The sequence below is a fragment of the Sciurus vulgaris genome (assembly GCF_902686455.1).
Source record: "Sciurus vulgaris genome assembly, contig: HiC_scaffold_180_arrow_ctg1, whole genome shotgun sequence".
Classification (NCBI taxonomy): domain Eukaryota; kingdom Metazoa; phylum Chordata; class Mammalia; order Rodentia; family Sciuridae; genus Sciurus; species Sciurus vulgaris.
In genome coordinates this window covers 1-7430 of record NW_027632873.1, presented here as the reverse complement: position 1 = coordinate 7430, position 7430 = coordinate 1, and the positions used below count along the sequence as shown (strand labels likewise).

The window sequence follows — 7430 nt, the reverse complement described above, 5'->3', positions numbered from 1 at the left end:
AGACAAACAGGAGGGGAAACTATCAGTTATGGGCAAAGTTGTTACTGATTTATTTTATCTCCCAGGATTCCTGTTGCTTTACCCAGACAAGTAATTGTCTAAGTGTTTTTCTTCTTGGTCCCCTTCTTCTCCCCACCTTCCTCCATTCTTAACTTGGCATTCTGGCTTCTGTATGTAGTATTTTTTAAACGAGTTAAAATAGATTTAGGAATATCAAATTAATTTTTAAGTATATAGATGCTTTTTTCTTTGTTGTTTAAATATAAACATAAGTGTACCTTTTATAATAAAAAAGAAGTTAAGTAAAAAAATAAAAACACAAACCTGTTAGTTTAAAAAGTGACATTGTTTGCTTAAAGGTTCTAAAGTAAAGGCTTGTTAACTTTCTCTTAGTTTTGATTTGAGGCATCCTGGTAAAGTTGTAGTTGCAGAATCCCAAACTAGGCTACATTTCAAAATTCAGGGCTGTTTAATATTTAAAATCACAAACGTTAATGGCAGTAGGTGGCACCATGCAAAAGTGAGCTCAGATGTCTCTAAAAATGTTTCCTTTAAAAACATGGTGGTTGAATCTTAAGTTAAATTTTAATATGAATGATCCTCATGAATTAAATAGTTGATGCAATTTTTAATGTTAATTGATTTAAAAAACAACAACAAATTAGGTTTGTAAAACTAATTTTTTCATTATGTGGGTTTTGAAATATAGCCCCAGACATACAGTGTTGAGAGATACTTACAGGGGGAGTAAGTTTTGAAGAGGTTGATTGGGGGTAGAGGGGCTGGGTATCTAAATTTAATTTGATGTAGAGCCTTTTAGCTGCAATCTTTCAGTAGTAGTACTAATAATTAAAGTTGCAGTATTCAGGAAGACTAAAAGTATTTTGTCCATTTGAGATCTGCACTCCACAAAAAGCTCATTTGGACACTGGGACCAAAAGCTGAAGTTTTTCATTAAGTTGAAGGTTGTCAATATTGAACTCTTCCCAAGGTAGTCAAGTATGTCTTAACACTAGCATGATATAAAAAGGGACACTGCAGATGAATGAAAAAGGAATCAAAATCCACTTTGTACATAAGTTAAAGTCCTAATTGGATTTGAACCATCCTCCCATTTTGTTCTCGGAAGATTAAATTCTACATGTGGAAGTCTACCTAAATAGGTAGCTTAAACTTATGTCAAAATGTCTGCAACAATTTGTCAATAAAATTTAGTCCTTTTTTAATAAAAAAAAATAAAGTTTTGTATCTCAGGTTGCTTATGCTGACACTGACCTCAACACTGAGAATTAAATGGAGAGCTGCTATTATCTGAAGTATGAAAATGTGAGTGAGTGTGTCATTCATGGGCAAGGCTGTTCAGGGACAGTGAAACCCTGAGTCTGGTGTTTCTATGGATTCTCTCTCTGTATAATGGAGCTGTGATGGTTTGGTTCTTGCTCTGTACTGATACTTTATTTGTTAATGAATGTTTTGTGTTTTATTACAAAGAGAGTTTACAGATCCTGGATGACTAAAAGACTTCTAAAGATAACCTATTTTAACATTGCACCTTGACTTTTTTTCAACCAATTCAGATATTATATAGCATAAATACCTGTCATCCCTAGTCATTTTACTAATATTATACATCCTGAGTTTAATTCTATCAGCATTATGTGTTCATATTAAATACAGTAAAGAATAAATGAGCTTAAATCTATCCTTTCCTCTCCAGTTCAGAATTGCAGTGAGCAGGTGATTGGCCAGAATGAAAGGTGGCAGGGAGCTTGGGGAATGTGGGCTAATGGTGTGCAGATTCAGCTTCAGAAGTTCAGGGCACAATATCTGAAGGATCAGGCAACCCTTAAGCAGTCAGCATTATGGATTCTGCAGTAATAAGATGCAGCATAATGATGAGAAAACAGAGGCAAACAAAACAGGGAAATTTTGGGTGTCTTCATTTTCCTCCTCTGTAATATGTGCACAGTTTAGTGCCAAGTAAAGCAGTCCATTGTGAAGGTTAAACTAATACAAACGTGTAAAGTACCCAGAATCATACCTGGCATATTGTGAGGCTGCATTCATGTGAAATAACATCATTATTGTTTTCATCAACATAAAGTGGGTTATTAGGGGGTTTCTGGGCCTCTGGAACAGGGACTGAGAATGTGAGGTGGGAGATAGAAAGTGACCTCTGAGAAGGAATGCTGGACTGGGGCTTCTGAACTTCTTCCTGTTCGAGGCCCAAATAGCTTTAGGAGATGTTGTGAGCTGAGCTAGATGCAGAGCTTTCACTAGACCTCATTGGGGGATCTGAGGGAGGAGGGAGTAGAGGCTGATACCTAATGTCTAAAACTGTTTTCTCCAAATGAGATATCCTCTTGTCTTTATGTCCTCAGACAACACCATCAGACCCACAAGGCAAGAGTTCTAGGCCACCTGGGAGAGGGGCTGGGATTCGTATTTACTGTCTTAGACCTTTAGTCTCGTGACTTGTCTGTGCCATAGGCTGTAATTCTGCTGTTTGTTAAATGTCACATAAGTTTAGTAAATGATTAGAGGTAGTTTGTGTCCCTTTGGGACACTGGCAGAGCTCATATGGGAAATTTTTATGATTAATATCTTTCAATTCCTCAATATCCATCATTGGAGAAACAAAGATTAATCCCTTGACCATATCATTAGCTATGTGGTTATTGTATATTTTTCAAAGTTTTCAGGGTTAATGTGACAACTATTTTGCACAGTGACTAAATTCATTTATTTATTTAATTCAATCAATATTTATTGAGTGCCTATTTATGTTGACAATAGTACTTGATACGCAAGATACAGAAGAAGGCTGTGGCAGGGTTCCTGGTCTCAAGGTCTCATAGAGTAAAGTAAAGAAGAAGATGTGTTTACAAATACTACAGTTCATGGAAGCACTGCTGATGGAGCAGGGATGAGGTGCAGTCAGATACCAAGGATACTCACCTCTACATCTGTGGTAGAGAATCATGGTCAAGAAGAGGTTCACAGAAGCAATAAAAAGAATTACAAATCTTTTTTTTTTTAAACTCTGAGGGTTTATTTAACAAAATTAAATTCACATTTCTGAGGCCATCATAGTGCAACCCAATGTCCATCAATCTGAAAGCTGCAGAATAAAGATGTTCTTCTTTATTAAATAACATGGCACCTTCCAACAAACACTTGGGGTCAGATAAATCCAAATAATATTGTACATATGCCAGATCTTCAGATTTCCAATGCTGCATGTTTAGGACAACAAAAGGGGGAGCTCCATGGCAGAAAAGTCTCTGGGAAAATTCTCTCAAGCCACCATAGCCACGCTCTTCACACAGTCCAATCTTAGAACAGAATAACTCATCCACTGCCAGTGTATTAAGTTTCCATGTGGAATTTCTTGAGGAGGATTCATATTAATTGTGTGCTGTTGATCTTCCTGTACTTGAATTGGGCGTCACCAGTTGGAACAGTAACTCTCTTAAATGGTAGACATGAGATTTTCAAGATTTTTTGTAAAGTTATCATGCTCATTCCCCAAAACAATCAATCATTAATGAAGCTTTGTGAACTTCAGATTTGAATTGCTGTTTTTCCATCTTGTCCCCAATCCAAAGTAGCTTCACAGTTGTAAAAGTATAGGTGTCGATTAAACAAAGAAAACAGTCTACAAACTCTACCAAAATGAAGAGAGAGTTCCCTAGGAAAACTTTCATTTTCATTAAGAATGACATATAATAACATCAAGAATCCATCTATGGCACAGGTGTTTTTCAGTCTTATTTCAACATAGAGTGGTGTATAGGATACTGCTTTGTGGCCAGCTTTGATAGTAAAAACACCTCCCCAGGGAAGAACAGGCTTCCAAAATGATCGATCTTGGTTATAGTTATTTTTAATTGATGCTTTGATTTCTTCAAACAGTTCTTCATTCTCCCTGGGGACCGAAAACCGTTGGTGCTGCTGCACCTGAGGCCGCCACCACTTGCTCATCATAGAGAGCCCCGGCTGCCACGCGCCGCTGTCTCATCTACTAGCACCGCGGGTTGACTCGGCATCCGCTTGCGTTAGGGCTGGGCTCTGGCATGTCCTCCATAGCATCTGCCGCCATGGGAGCCACAGCAGCTCCAGCCCCCAGGCCAGATCCGACCAGACCCAAGGAGCCAGGACCGCGGGAAGCAGGACACGTGGCTTCTTGTTACAGAGGAAGAATTGGCCTGACCTCTGACCCCTTCCACCGACTCCAGTGTCCCTAATTATAAGTCTTATAAGAAGAAAATTATCTGAAAAGAAAGATAAAAGAGTATTACCATCAGAGAGGCAGCCTAGGCAAAGGAGGAGACATGGAGCATGTGTGTTGGGAGGTTTGAGTAAAAATAGGGAAGTAAAAGAAATGGAAATTAGGCAGGCAGAAAAATGCAACTGACAGTATTAACTTTACCAGATATCCTTGGAAGATGAAGCAAAAGGCAACATGATTACATTTGCCTTTGAGAAGGTTCTTTGTTATGTCAGTTTGGAGGAAGATGCATTATATGAGAGCAAAACAACATAGGGAAGTAAAAGTGTGCAATTAAAGACTATTTTAATGTCCATGCCACAGATGACAAGGACTCAAACAGTAGTGGTAGAAGGGAACACTCTGATTAGAAAAGCATGTAAGAAGTGAAACCCAAAAGATGTGGTGGCCAACTGCATGTCTAGAAGTGAAGGAGACATTCCTTAATAACAAATATATTTCCTAGCAGTTACCACAGTCCATGGTGTACACCACACCCTCTCCAAGTCCCCACTGGTGATCAAAAGAAATTGTATATCAGCAGATACCAGATGAGGATCCTTTCCTTTTCTATTTAAATACCCCAAACTAAAGTTGTCCATTAGCTGAAAAATTATGCACAGGAACTAATTGTGAAGCCAGAGGATCATGGTCTAAATCTCTAGATCAGTGCTTCTCAATTTTAATGTGCATATAAAATCATCTGGAAATCTTGTTAAAGTCAGATTCTGATGAGGTAGGTCTAAGTCTCTGAAGTGTGGAATTCTGCCAGTTAAACCAACTCCCAGGTGATGCAGCTACACTTACTTACAATTTGAATAGCAAGGCTATAGATTGTTTTACAAAGAAGAAAATAAAACTTATTAGTACAATAAAAGGACCACAACCAGGTTGGAGCAATGGGAGAAACCAATAAAAGTCTCAAATTAGTCTGCTACTGCAGTAAATCTTTCAGATCTTGCTTTCAGATTGTGTCTGGGTGTCCACCTCATGGGACTGGTGTCTGTCCCAAGAAGAGAGCTGGTGAAGTCATATGGCTCTCAGCCAATAAGGTTGGCAAGGCATCCATGAAGAGCCACACTGCCCTGGCGATGTCTCACTGAGTAATCACACCTTGTCTCAAATTTGAAAACAACTCCTTTCCACTGGTTTGCAAGCCGTTGCACCTAGCCAAAATGGTACAGAGTAGGTTTTGTTCAAATTGCTTAGGGATGAGAACTATCTGGAGCTAAGTTTTACAAAAAGCCATCTGTAGCAATTGCAATATTTATATACCTATCACCAGAGACAAACAAGACTGAAAGTTTATAAACTGGCTCCTTCTTACCTTATGAGTCAGCACCCATCCACGTTTGGCCTCTCTACTGCCTGACCGTGTGGCACTTAAGTTATGGTTTGTTTAGATGCATCAGCTCTTTCATTACAAGAACATAAGTGCTAAGGACCAGGAAGAGATGCTGGATTTGGAACTGCATTGGAGGAGACTGGCATTGACAAATGTCCTTGGGTGGCACAGACTCAACCTGGCCTCCTCTGGTTGCCTGAAATAGAAAAGTTTTATGTCAGGAGACTATAGTAGGCTCTGAAATTTAGAGGAGTTTGGTATGAGTAAAAGTGCTATCTTGGAAATCAGGAAGGTAGTTCCATCTTAGCAATACCTGGTTATATGATTTTGGACAAGCCATCTTGTTCTTGGTCTCAGTTTCTCTCTTTGAAAAATGAGGATATAAGCTCTGTCAGTAGTCTTCAAACTATTCTCTGCAGAGCACTGCAGTTTTCATGGAGATACCAAGAGGAGCAGGAAGGACTTACCCAGTGTCTTTCCAACCCTGAATCACATAGTTGGTATGTCTCAAATGTACATGTTTATTTGTGTCATGGTAACCCTTTTCTAGTCTGCAGAAGTGTTCCCATTTGTGAAATAATTGATTTAGGTTTTGGAATTTCCCTAAGACTCCTTTCTATATTCAGCACTAATAAAATGATTCAGGACAAGAAACTTCCCCACGAGAAAGGTAATTCCAGTGCTGCCCTCAGGAACCTTAGGATCATACATCATACACATGGAAATACTGGGAAGAAAGCTTATTAACTGAATAAATGTGATAGCATCTACCATATCATCTTAAGAAATCAAATTTCTGAAAAGGCAGCTGCAAGACTAATTTTAGTAATCCAAATCAGGCTCCCGATCCTTTTTTGAAAAATGCACTTATTTGGGTTCTTGGACAATTGAGTTGGGATCACCTACCTTGTGAAACCACTGGGCTTGGCTTTGTCTCAAAATATTTCGTCTAACTAACCTGTGAGCTTAGCCATTCATTTACAAGAAGTTTATCTGTTTTCATTAGTCAGAATTGTGTGTTTACACACAGTAGACCATACTAACAGGACAGTCACCATACTATTTCTCTAACCTTGATTGTCCTACAATGAATTTCAATAGGATATGCAGGCATACAAGTGTTAAGTACCTAGGAGCAAAGTTCAACCTGAGTGGCTCTTTATATAAAACTTGTGCTTGCTAGGAGAGCTTCGTGGAGAAGTTCCCTTTGTAATACTGACAATAGAAACTTAAAAGGTGGAGGTCTACTTGTTGAATGACTGAATAACCATTCATTCACTTACTTGGTCCATGAAATTGACCCCATTGCAGAGCTCTGTGTATTACTGTCCCCTACTCACCTTTGCAGAACTGAAATGAAGTTATGCATCTCTAATAGCTGTATTTTCATCTTGATTCACTTGGGCAATTATGGCTTCATATTTACCTGGCATAGGTGATCTGTCTTCTTTTGTTAGAAGTGACCCACTGTCACTCTGTTGTTTTGTTTCCTGCAGAGCATTTTCCCTTTTGGCTCTTTCCTTGACCACAGAAAAATCATTAACACAGGACCCAACAAAAAGGTGCATTTTGGGTACAAATAAGGGCAAGCCATGATTAGTTAACAGAAATTTGATTCTCAAAAATACCATGAAATTTTGGGGATTTTTACATACAATGAACAGTATTCTTTACTGGATTATATCAGAACAAATAAGTGCATGTGCACAGATTTTTTTCACATTTGACTAACAAAACTTGACACCAAAAAATCAGTAGGTTAGATTTAGCCTTCCCATGAGCTTAAGAGCATCTCCAGAAGGTGGCAATATGTTT

At 38.5% G+C, this 7430-nt stretch overlaps 1 pseudogene across 1 annotated transcript; it reads right to left on the bottom strand.

Moving 5' to 3' along the window:
• Positions 1–2236: 2236 nt before the first annotated feature.
• On the bottom strand, positions 2237–3984 carry LOC306652363 (uncharacterized protein C14orf28 homolog; annotated as a pseudogene). Its single transcript has 3 exons — positions 3043–3984; positions 2959–2966; positions 2237–2295 (listed from the first exon to the last, which is right to left on the bottom strand). The product of its transcript is annotated as an uncharacterized protein C14orf28 homolog (transcript).
• Between the last annotated feature and the right edge of the window lie 3446 nt (positions 3985–7430).